A 13316-nucleotide genomic window follows, 5' to 3' on the forward strand; every position below is an offset into this window, starting at 1 on the left:
ATACATTCATTGATGCCTCCTCCCCCAAATGTATTTCTTTTCCATTATTTCCATCTGATTAAATTTTTCAAATTTATCTTATTTTTTTATCATTTACTTTGATTTATGATTTTGTTATCTTTCAGCATTTCATATGTAATTATCTTATATTCTTATCTGATATTTCAGATCTATATTTGGGGACAGTGAGAGTTTAATATTGTTTGGTTCTGCTTAGTCTCACTAATACTGATTTTTCTTTGATTGTTTAGTGAATTTTTTTTATCAGTAGGAATCTTGAGAGTCTACCTTAGAGATAATTTCTCATGGAGCACATTTACATTTATTCTTCCAGGAACCATGAAGTATCTTTGGTCCTCTCAGTTTCACAACTTAATCTTGAAATTTCTAGTTTAACCCTGTTCCTCTTCCTATAATCAGGTTGCAGGTTTGTACTGAACAGGGCTTCAAGAGAAACTGACATCACATAAGCTCCTGTTCTTAATTATTTTATTTTCAACACATAACTTTCTCTGTGTCTTATTCTATGTGGGGAGAGGAGGCTCTTAAAATAATCTTGCCATCTATAAGCAACCCAGCAACACAATGGAACATATGCGTATATGTAGGGACGTTATTTTAGTAAGGAACAATTTGTATAATATCCATCTACCATGTTACTATTAGCCAAAACTAAACATTTTGATTAAAAATTGTTTGAATACTGCAATCTCAATATAATAAACTTTTGTATAAACTATTGATTTCCTCTAATATCTAAAATTGCTATAAATTATATTATACTATTAAATTGTGTATGTTTCCTGATATTTTAATAACTTTAACACTTCTCTGATGGAATTATTAATGAAAGAGTTATTTGTGTACAATTTAAAGTTATTAAAATTTGAAAAACCATACATAGTAAAGGCAAGTGATCATTAAATAGCTAAAGCTACATTGGCTCCTAAAAATTCACTCCTAATTTTTTTCACTAGCATCTGAATCTATGCTCATAAGCACAGCTTTTTAAGGGAAAAAAAAAAATTGCCATTGACTATGGAAACAAAAGCAATGAGCTCTTTTTATGGAAGCTCCCAAGGATGTAAACCTTCTGTATCACTCATTGTTTCACCCTTGAAATTGAGATGCAGTAAAGATATCTTTTCACTTATAGAAAACAATTGAGATATTTTTGGGATCTTTAGTTATTTTCAGTTCTGCCAAGTGAGTAAAAAAATGTTCTTTGTTTATGATAGAATTAGAGACCTGTGAAAGGAAGTGAGTGTGTCTCCACAATTCATTATAAGGGATAAAAAGAGAAGCAGTGTCAGTTTGGGTTCTATAATATTAATAGTCTGGCAATAAGATTAAGCAGTACTGATTTTTCTTAGTTAATTTTTGCACGGTGGATTTCTGACAGCGAAATCTTCTGGTCTTTGCTTTTATTTAGTTGCCATTTAACTGAAGTATCTGAAATCTTAAGTGTTATTATCAAGGAAAATCTTAAATCATGCACATTTGAACAGATTTATTTAAAGGAAGGTATTTGTACCTCTTGCTAGAGGTATTCCCAACTTGATAAATGGTGTTCAACAGATGACTAATGAAGGTTTTACAATAGAAATTAGCCTCTACACTATCTTTTGGATTCGGTTGCTCCAGTGAGACTCTTTCAATCTGCCTTATCCATTCAACTGGCTCCCTGGAGAAAGGTGGAAACAGGTGCTAGGGATCTTGTCATTAATTCATATCAGCAGTGTCAGTTAATTAAGTGAAAGTTCTTTAAAATAGCCTCTAAAGGCAAAGATGGCTAAGGGTCCAGAATGTTAAAATAATATACAGGCTTCTTCCCACCTCTCAAGTCAAATTTCTTTTTACTAATTATATTCCTTACAATTTTTTTTAAGTCTAAGGACTGAAATAAAAAATGTGGTCAATGTAATGGGGGGAAATTTGATACCTTTTAATCTACTTATGTATAGAATATTATGAAAACAATGCTTTCCAAAACAAATTCTACACATCATCCTTTCCACAGGTTGTGCCTAGATGAATTTTGGAAGAAAAAGAAGTTGTAAGCCAAAATCATATCAGACATACCAATTTATTAAATATTTCTTTGTTGTAGAACTTTACAAAGCCTAAAATATATTCCATATAATGTATATAATTTTGAATCACTGAAGTGGCTTCTTTATATTGTGCGTCATAGATATGATGTAAATATACATATGCATGCATATAACCATAGTATTATTTATTAAAATGCAATCTTTTTTTTTTTACTTTTTGGGACTTTTCAGCAATAGAATTTTATGGGACTTAAAACCCTGGATTGTTCTATTTTTGTCCAATACATATATTTTAACTCTTTGTTTTTGTTGATGCCTCCTGATTATTCTTCTGTGAATACCACACTAAAGGAATTGCAACATCTACTTTTCCCTAGGAGCATGACATGGGTACTTTTATTTTCTGATATGCATACTTGTCAAGACTAAACTGTCCAGTTTATTTTCGAATCTATTTTTCAAATCTTTATCTATTTGACATCAAAGCAAAAATAATAAACGGAAAAATTTCCTCTAGCATTTAATTGAATACTATGAAATTCCTTTGAAGGGTAACCCAGGGGCCTCTGTGCAAAACAGAAAGAGGCATTCCTTCCTCAAGACAGTACTTCCATCTGCTTAAATCTGGCATATACTGGAATGTGAAACTTCCTGCTGTCTTCTGAAAAAATCATCCTATGAAGTAAATCATACTATGTGAATGAGGCCCCAAGGGTTGTGCAGAGCACAATCTGCACATCTCTACACAGTGGCTCTGGAGTACAAATAAAAGCATTTTAAAGGTGCGTAATATTCTCCCCCAAACCATGTGTAAACCTATAGTCTCTTTAGATGGAGGACACTGAAGCACAAAGAAAAAACTACCTGATATTTCAAATTTGTCATTTTTAGTTTTTATAGTTATCATTAACAACCAGTCTCTTCCATCTATGAGCCTGATATTAGCATTACATTAAGAACACAAGTTTTTTTGTTTATTTGTTTACTTTTTAGGGCTGCACTCGTGAAATATGCAAGTTCCCAGGCTAGGGGTCGAATCATCAGAGCTACAACTGCCAGCCTAGCCATAGCCACAGCAACCCGGGATCAGAACCATGTCTATGACCTACACCGCAACTCAGGTCAACACCCGATCCTCGAGACACTAAGCGAGATGAGGTATCAAACCGAATCCTCTGTCATTTTCTTCACAAATGCTCATTCTCTAGAGTCTAGTAAAAGTAGGCTAAAATGTTATTAATCGCTTTCCTTATGACCTCCTTTTGTTTGGGGCCTGAGACTCATACAAATTTATATTCCTCTGGTCAATTTACATATGCAAAATTATACTTTATAAAAGTTTTTTTAAAGATGAATTTTTGCGATTTTTGATCATATACAACAAAAATTATTTTGAAATTGCTTTGTATTTCATTCAATACAGCACTCAATATGATCAGCTGGAATTTTCTGATTGAATTAACACATTGAGAAATGTTCACTAGCAATACTTTTAGACCATTTGCTACTGGTCTGGTTTAAATTAAGGATATAAAATACTGTTTTATTCCAGAACCATGTGGTATAGCTATTTTCTTTTTTTTTTTTTTTTTTTTTTGAGGGGTGGAGGAAGAAATTTCCACAGTAATTTCTGTTGTAAGTTTACCTTGAGTCATGCAGGCCGAAAGTATTACCATTTGTTCCTCTGAGTTGCCTGGTATCTGTGCTCCCTCTTCCATTCTGTTATTTGCAAGATTCTTATCTAATTTTTGGTTACATTTCTTTCTTTCCTCATGGAACTCTGAACTTCTAAAATGGGGAACTCTTTAATTTTTCATAGTACCTCCTTAGAGAGGGCATAAATGCATGCTGAATGGATCACTGAAGGGACAGCAGTTCAAGATCAAATCTCATCTTTAAAAGCAGAGTTCTGGGGAGTTCCCATCACAGTGTAGAAGAAATGAATCTAACTAGTATCCATGAGGATGTGGGTTCGATCCCTGGACTTACTCAGTGGGTCAGGGATCCAGTGTTGCCATGAGCTGTGGTGTAGATCACAGGTACAGCTCAGATCCTGCGTTTCTGTGGCTGTGACATAGGTCAGCAGCTGTAGCTACAATTCGACCCCTAGCCTGGTAACCTCCATATGCCAAGGGTGCAGCCCTAAAAAGCAAATAAATAAATAATAAAAGCAGAGTTCTGGATGTTTTTTAAGAATCCAGAGAAAGCATCCCTAACCTCAACTGACCTATCCCATTCTGTACCCTTAAGTCCTCTTAAGATGTTTTATGTTTCTCTTCTATAAAATATTCTACACATTACCTTTGTGAGGTCTCTGAAGTGAAATTAAGAAAAAATTATTAATACAAATTCTGTCTTTGACAAACAGGAACACTACAAAGAAATGCATTTTATTTTGTTTGGTTGGCTTTACAAAAGCCGCTGATGGAATTTTTTGAGATACTCATGTGAAAAATCTGTTGAGTAATTTGAAATAAATCTGGAGAAATACTTCATAATTGTGTTAAGCAAAAGGATTTTGTTCTGTTTAAAATTATTCAGTAGTTGAGAAATTCAATAGCATTTACCCAGGCCATCATCTGATCTCTTCTCAAATTTTTGAAAATGAGGTTTTCATGTTGCAACACTAATAACTGCTTATTTAAAACAGACGATTAAAAATAACTAAGTCCTTCACCTTCTCCTTTCTTATCGTTGGTATGGAATCTCTTTGATGATTTACATTTCAGACAGCTATTGATTCTTGTCCTCTGACTTCACCCTATAAAGGCTACTCTATTTTCACTCAAGTGTCATAGGCATTGGGTCAGCACAAGGATGAGACAAATAAACCAAAATGACTTTTGTTTAAGAAAACAAAACAAGAGCATATTCAAAGCATCCCCAGTTTCCTATAACATATTTTTTGTGGTACAAATAATGAAACTGCAAAATCCAGATTCATGTCCTGCTACTTCCTTTTATACTTCTAGGACACCTATATAATTAAATATTTTATGCTCTCTTTAGGTCTTGAAGTTGTTGTTTATTCTTAAGTGTTGTTTGTGGAGGGTGTATTCTGAGGACCAATAAAAACAGTCATAAATTCCTAGCATTTCAGAGAAAATAATACAGGTTTTATGGAGTAAGATAAATCAGTTTCTAAAATTTCTTTTTAAAAAAAGTTTTAATGTGATTATTATACATTTATACATGTTAAGATTTGACCTGTCGATTAAGTGGGATCCAAAGCCAGGGGCTCAGTACCCAGGTGTCATGGTCAAGCAATTTAACTCATGCCAGAAAACTAGCAGCTCTTTTGCTGAAAAGTATGCAGTCTCTTTGAAGGAAGGAAATGTACTTAAATAATTAAATGTGCTTTTGTGGAGTGCCTACAAGAAGGTCATAACACTGCTTAGGAAGAAGGAAAACATTAGCTAAGTAACACCAAGTGGATTGACTAAGAGAGAAATCTGTAAGAAAAGTAAAAGACTTCTGTCTTCCACAGAAAACCCATGTACCTATCAGATTAAAATGCAGCCTTATTATTTTACTTTATTAAATACTAATTGAATCATTGTGGCAGTGGTAGTCAGAAGAATTGTCCCCAAAAGATATCCACATTCTAAATCCTAGAACCTGTGACTATGGTACCTTACAGGGCAAAGGAGAATTAAGGTTACAGGTGAATTGAGGTTGTTAATCCGCTGATCTTGAGATGGAGAGAGCGTATCCCAAGTTACTCAGGTGGGATCATTGTAATCACAAGGGTCTCCGTAAACACAGGAAGAAGGCAGGAGAGTGAGAACCACAGAAATGGCTGCAAGAAAGACTCATTCTGTGCTTTCTAGCTTTGGCAATGGAGAAATAGTGTCATGAGCCAAGGAGTGCAGGCAGCCTCTACAAAGTGGGAAAAGCTAGAAAAAAGATTTCCCCCCAAGAACCTCCAGAAAGGAACAGAGCCCTGGCAACACCTGGATTTTAGCCTGGCGAAACTTGTTTTAGACTTCTGATCTTCAGAACGGTAAGATGATAAATTTTTGTTGTTCTAAAACCCGAAGTTAATGGCAGCTTGTTATAGCAGCAATAGGAAGCAAATATAATGTCTAATAGCAAAATATCAGAAGAGACATAGAGTAAGCCAGTCAAGGATAAATGAAATTAAATTATTCTCAATGAAATGTGCCATTATTCAGTGAATCTTTTTCTTTTCCTTGGTTTGATTAGAGAGATCACTGAAGAGAGTGAGGAGCAAAGTTGCTCCAACAACTTGGCTATGTGATGCCAGTATCTGGATCACACAAATAACTGAGAAGCTAACTCAAGTGTCCTTTATCTTCGGGATTTAAAAAAGGTTTCTAGAGTCAATACTTTTTTTCAGATATGCCAGTACATTTTAAATTTCATTACTTGATGTATAACAGGTGGGCAAGAAAGGCTTTAAAATGTTATGAACATGGACGAGTATGATGCTACTTTTGAAGAGAAAATAATTGTTTTATAGATAAATTCTTCGTGCATAGTATTTGCAAGTGTTTTGAAAATGATGTAAAAGCTTTCATTGTTGAGTCACAACCATGTCGTATACCTTCAGAACTGAGTAACTAAGACATATGTCTAGTGTGAAATTCGAAAATTACAGGAACTGAGGTTGTTAATCCGCTGATCCACTGTGGTGTAGTGGATTAAGAATCTGACTGCAGTAGCTCAGGATGCTGTGGAGTTGCAGCTTAGATCTCTGGGGCAGTGAGTTAAAGAATCTAGTGTTGCAGCAGCTGCTGAGTAGGTCACAGCTGAGGCTCAGATTCAATCCCTGGTCCAGGAACTTCCACATAGTGTTGGTGCAGCCTTTAAAAAATAAAAAAGAGAAAATATGGTTTTCTCTGAATCTTTATAAAGTTTCATAAATAAAAAAGGAAAACATCCTTTAATTTCAGTGGCTTGAAGACTTATCTGTTGACTCAATTGGAACAGGTAAAAACAGCAGAAATAGCCAAAGCAAGAGACACACCTCCTCTTGAAGGCCTTTGCATTTTTTATTGTGTTTTTTCCAGATTAAAATCCACCCCAGCCCCAAGTAGTTTAGACTGCAATTGTTTTCATGTCTTTAGTAAGAAGTGAAGCTTTTGCTATTGATGCTTTCTAAAAGTTCAGGGTCCTACTGTGACTTTCCATATCCCCTTTCCCAGCTTTAATTCTTTTTAGCACTTAGTACTAACATATATTCATTTTTTGTTTATTGTTTTTTTGTGCCCACCCTACATTCTGACTGTTTGCTCTGCTCACCAAGGACAGTAATGTGACATTCAAAGTGATGCAATACAGCTGACTTTACCTAGTATCATGCTTATTTGGTCTTTAGGGAAAGAAAAAAAAAAAGTATAGGATAGGCAAATCACCAGGTACACCAACTTTCAAGAAAAGATCTCTTGACTCCTAGGCTATTTTCAAATGCCTTGTCATTCTCCACTTAGCATGTAAAGTGCCGCTAGAGATGATACTGAATGGATGTGAACTACCTAAACTTAGGGAAGCCACGGGCTCAGTGCCCTTTTCAGCTTTTATACTTTGTTAACCCTGTCCTCTCGAGGGGCATGTTAATTCCCATTCTCTAGGGAAGCAGTAGAGAGCAACTAGAGATTATTAAATAAACCTGATCTTTATGGTGAGGTTCAAATTGGGTGTTAATATGTAGCATTTACCTTAGACGGTGTTTACTTCTAAAGATTCCCTGACTTAATGTTGCAAGACAGGTTACACCAAAGGTCATGTTCTGAGAATAGAAGACCATAGCTTCCAACACGTACTCTGTCTTATTGACTGGAGAAGCTAAGAACCTCAAACTCTATGGGCATTGCATATTGGCAGTTCATCATTAGCAGAAATACATATTTACATGAAAGACTGTATAGAAAGACCTATAATTGACCCATTGGACCTTTCACAGAAATCCATCCCAATTTACTTAACAAAGGAGAATAAGTTTGAAGTATATTTATGTTAAAAGTTTTGGGTTTTCTTTCTTTTCTTTTTTTTTTTTTTTTTTTTTTTTGTCCTTATTTAGGGCCACACCCACAGCACATGGAGATTCCCAGGCTAGGGGTCAAATTGGAGTTATAGCTGCTGGCCTACAGCACAGCTCACAGCAACACCAGATGGTTAACCCACTGAGCAAGGCCAGGGATTGAACCTGCATCCTCATGGATGCTAGTCAGATTCATTTCCACTGAGCCACGACGGGCTCTAAGTGTTAAGTAATTTTTTTTAAAAATTGTTTTTGTTTTGTTTTTACCTTCAGTAAAGAATTTAGTAAAATGTTTATCATAGAAATTAAATTATCTTCAGGATTACAAAACTTGCCAAACTTTCATGTATTTATTTCATGTATTTTACAAGTTTTCCAACTATTAGTTATAATGGATTTTTCCCTGCTTTTATAAACGCTATTCTCAACCTAAGTCTCACTTTGAAAAGAAAATTCTAAATGTTCTTTACTCTCTTCCCTTGTTCTGGATACACAGGAAGCTTTCATTTCTCATGTCCTTTAACAATAATTTGGTTGGTGTGTAACTGTGTTTGGCAAATGTGAGGGGACATCTGTCACATTAAGTCCAACACAATTAAGAGTGTGTATTCTTTCTGCATGCTCTTTCCTGTGCATGTTATTGAAAGTGAGGGATCTTGCAATGGCAGGGTTGCAAACTGAGCATCCTGGGTTTCTGGACTCTTATTGGAGGAAAGGTGGAAAGCTGTGTATTCATCTCATTGGTCATTGAAAGACACTGATGTTGTCATTTGTATGTTTTGGCAATTGTGTTAATTACTCTGATGAACAGAATAGCACAGGGACCAGTAGAGTTTTCAGAGAGAAAAGAGATGTCATTGAATATCCAAAGAGGCATTTGAAGGATTTCAACATTATTAATCACACTTAATATAACTATGGAATCATTATGGGCATGGAAATAAGTTTTTAAAATAATTTTTAATGAAAATAAATGTAAATTTCTTACATACAGTATAACTATATTAACTAATTGTCACTAAGTGTACACTTACTATATAATATGCATTATGTAACTAACAAGAATCTACATCAGTAAATATGAAATCATTGCTTCATAAAATCTCTAGAACCACAGCATTTCATAGAGAATATTAAATTAAATCATGATGAATAACTTAGCCAAGGAATTCCTGTCATGGCTCAGCAGATTAAGAACTCGATTAGTATCCATGAGGATACAGGCTCAATCCCTGGCCTCACTCAGTGGGTGAAGGCTCCAGCGTTGCCACAAGCTGTGGTGTAGGTTTTTAGATGAGGCTTGGATCTTGCGTTGCGGTGGTTGTGGCATCAGCAGCTGCAGCTCTGATTCGACCCCTAGCACCTAGCCTGGAAACTTCTATATGCCGCAGATGCAGCCCTAAAAAGAAGAAAAAAATTAGCCAAGATCACAAAAATTGGAGTGCTAGATCTATGGTACTAATTTAAGTATAGTTACAAAATCCTCACTTTCTTAAATAAGCTGTACTGTTTTTAACCACAAATATGCATACATACACAATTGAAGGGGATACTACTCGATTACAAATTCAGTGTAGCAGGGATCACCTTTTCTCATCAGGTGCGTTATGTTTATATATTGAAATAAATTTTTTTTGTCTTTTTTTTTTAGGGCCATATCCATGGCATATGGAGGTTCCCAGGCTAGGGGTCAAATCAGAACTGTAGCTGCTAGCCTATACCACAGCCACAACAATGCCAGACCCTTCACCCACTAAGTGACGCCAGGGATCGAACCTGTATCCTCATAGATACTAGTCAGATTTGTTTCCACTGAGCCAAGATGGGAACTCCTATTGAAATAAATTTTTAAGTGGCGATATTAGTAATGTGAGAATATATGAATTCTAGAGGATTTTCATGTTGACTTTTGCTATTACTTTATCATTATGCACTCACATAATTATGGAAAAAATTGATACAACTTTTATATGGAGCAAGAAACCTACTTTCTGACTGGGTTGAGGCAGATTGCATCATGTTGCTAAAATGACTTCTCACCAATTGTCGTGAATTGTCTCATAATGGAGTGTAATGGTAAAGTGGAATAGGTAAATGGACACCCATCACAGTGCCTTCAAAATCTATGTTGTTTGGATTTTTATTTTGTAGGTAAGGCTTTACAAACTATGATATGTGGGTTGGCCTCCTGTTTCATAATTAAAATTTTACTGGAACACAGACACCCTGGCATGTAGGTGTCATCCAAGTCGCTATTGGGCAACAGCAGGAAAGTTGAGCACAAATGACGAAGACCTTGTGGCTCACAAGTCTGAGACCTTTTATTATCTGGACCTTTACGAAAGTTTGTCAACCTTGCTGTAAAGAGAATTTCTGTAAAGTTACTGGCAGAGTGATGGTAAAATAAGAACTGAGCCTCAAAGAGCGAACTTGGAGTTCCTGTAGTGGCTCAGTAGTTAACAAACCAGATTTGTATCCATGAGGATGAGGGATGATCCCTGGCCTTGCTCAGTGGGTTAAGGATCTGGCATTGCCATGAACTTGTGTTGTGGTTGCAGATGTGACTCGGATTCCACATTACTGTGGCTGTGGTGTAGGCCAGCAGCTGTAGCTCTGATTTGACTCCTAGCCTGGGAACTTCCATATGCCATGGGTACGGCCATAAAAAGACAAAAAAAAAAAAAGTTTTAATTAAAATAAAATTAAAAAGCAAACTTGAGGGGAGTCCTGTTGTGCCTCAGTAGTAATGAACCTGACTAGGATTCATGAGGATGTGAGTTTGATCCCTGGCCTAGCTCAGTGGGTCGGGGATCCAGCATTACTGTGAGCTGTGGTGTAGGCCAGCATTGCTGTGAGCTGTGGTATAGGTCAGAGACACAGCTTGGATCCTGAATTGCTGTGGCTGTAGTGTAGGACGGCAGCAACAGCTCTAATTAGACCCCTAGCCTGGGAACTTCTATATGCCATGAATTTGGCCTAAAAAAGACCAAAAAAAAAAAAAAAAAAGCAAACTTGGGGAATCCTGTGAGCAGTGGAAGAAAATAGGGAATAATTGAAGTCTAGTGAGATAAAAGTCCAGGGGAGAGGTGATGGAAGGCCTGATCTCTGCATGGAAAAGAAACTAGTAAAAAGAAAACAACTTGATAGAGTTATTGGGGCTGGGGTGTAGCTGGTCACTCAGCTTCTCCTCTGAAGGGCAGATGGACTTATGAGTCACAGCACACCAAGTCCAGGTCCAACACCTCACCAGCCAGTCCTTACACGATCACCCTTCAGATGCCACTTCTTGCTTGCTTCATGCTCTGGGTGTGCAGGGTCACAAGCTTCTTGCCGTGCAGCAGGGCTATGACTGAAGTGCCCTAGTATGCTTTGCTTTCTTCAGTTAGCTCTTCCCCAGTAAGACAGCCTTGTTCCTCGAAATGTTCCCAGCACCTCAGCATTTAAATGTGTGTGTCTGTCTGTCTCTGTCTTTCTCGATGTTTCTGTCTGCCTATCTCTCCTTTGCAGTCTCTCACACTATCTCTCTCTCCTCATGTCTCCCTATGCTGAGGGCTTTCACATTTATATGTCTAGTCAGATAATTCTGCTAATACCCATACTCCTTAATCCAAGTACTTACTTGACAGCATTACCTACATGCAGTTTTGTGCTGTGGCAATTCAGCTAAACTAGTAGTATGCCTCTCAGAATTCCCTTACCAGTGTGATTCTGAGTTAGGATTGACTCCAAGAGAAACTGTGAGATGTGAAGGTGGAGATGAATCAGTAGCCTTCTCACAGAAGTCAGTGTATGTTGTCATTGCTGTTGCATTTTGTGCATATAGCCCTGGTTCCTCTTGTTTGCCTGCAGCCAACACCAGGGCCACAGAAGTGGCCCTCCTACCTGCACCAGTCATTACCACCTTTAGTCACCAAGTCCTGGGCAGGCAGCTGGGCACTGCCATGTGGAAAACTGCAGCTCCTTTTGCAGGTGACCTGGGTTGGAAGTATTGAGAGACAAACTTGGCTTCCAGTATGTTCTCAAGTGTACCCCTTCTAAGGGATTTCACTTTGTCCTTGCTCTCCCTTAGCTCTAGAATTTCTTCCCAGCTGCTAGCACCAAAGACCAATGGAGATTTTAGACCCACCACCAGATGCAAAGGCAGTGTCCTTGGAGAGATTCCTTATTAGCATCCACAGTTTTATAAGGTCAAGTGTTACAAGTTCTTATAATAAGCCCCTTGATCATACATCACTCATAGCAGTTCTTTCTGGCTTGAACCCTAAAGTATATTCTCAGCTTTGTATTTCTTAAAAAAGCTATCACCACTTGATGTAGTAAATACTAAATAGTCTGTTTTCTGACTACCTCCAGTAGAAGCTAAGCTCCATGGGGGGTACAGAGTTGTTATATTCATGGTAGCATCTATAGCATGAATAATTGTGCCTGACCTATAGTAAGCATTAGATACATACTTTTTTTAAAGAATAAATGAAAGGATATATAATAACTGTATATTCTGCAAGTGATTGTTTGTTAATCAGAATATCAATATTTTAAGAGTAGCAAACCAGGACTAAGTCAAATGCTTGAAATATGGTTTCGAAATACTAAATGAATATAAGCCAATCCAGGCATAAAAGAAGAAAGGGATTTTTTTCTCTGCTAACAAGTTAAATAATGAAGAGTCCAAATCTGTACATTACCAGATGCTTGTCATGACAACTGGGAAGGTTATTTTCTGAATGTGCAACCTGCATAGTTTTGTCAACTGCTAAAGACTAATCAACACTGGTTCACAGTCAGTAACTGAAATCGCTAGATAGGAAAAGAGGCTGACAATTATGCAGTTATGTTTCCCTTCAGGAATATTCTATAGGTACAAACAGACATTTGGCAAAAAGAGTTGAACTAGAAATGGGACAAACATTACAGGCATATAATTTTTTCTTTTATGTAGAACTATGGGTTCTGCCTGACGTGTTTGTTTTGTGAGATAAATCCTCTTCTCAAAGAAGCAATTGTGTTATTAATTAAACAAAGGAAGAGGCAACTGAGGTGGGATCATGCTAAGCCAAAGTTAAGTGAGTCTGAGCTCTCATACAGCAAACTTTCCCAGTGGTTACCTAAGCTCCAACTACTTTAGTGCATCTGAGGAAATGTGCTCCAAGATTTGTGTTCATGTTGGCAAAGAAATGAACTAATTTTAATTCTCAATGCCTAGATCTAGCATCAATCCAGAAACTGCAGCTAAACTTATCCAAGTGTACTGCCCAGCC

The 13316-nt window shown here is 36.8% G+C and overlaps 1 long non-coding RNA gene across 2 annotated transcripts in view; it reads left to right on the forward strand.

Moving 5' to 3' along the window:
• The window catches only part of LOC110255478, a 157784-nt gene continuing 149878 nt past the window's right edge, over nucleotides 5411-13316 (forward strand). Inside the window, exon 1 of one of the 2 annotated variants that reach the window (XR_002335839.1) lies at nucleotides 5411-6057. This is a non-coding gene — a long non-coding RNA (uncharacterized LOC110255478). The remainder of the gene's footprint in view (nucleotides 6058-13316) is intronic. The other variant, XR_002335840.1, reaches the window with a different exon arrangement.

The sequence above is a fragment of the Sus scrofa genome, chromosome 9 (genome assembly GCF_000003025.6).
Source record: "Sus scrofa isolate TJ Tabasco breed Duroc chromosome 9, Sscrofa11.1, whole genome shotgun sequence".
Taxonomy (NCBI): domain Eukaryota; kingdom Metazoa; phylum Chordata; class Mammalia; order Artiodactyla; family Suidae; genus Sus; species Sus scrofa.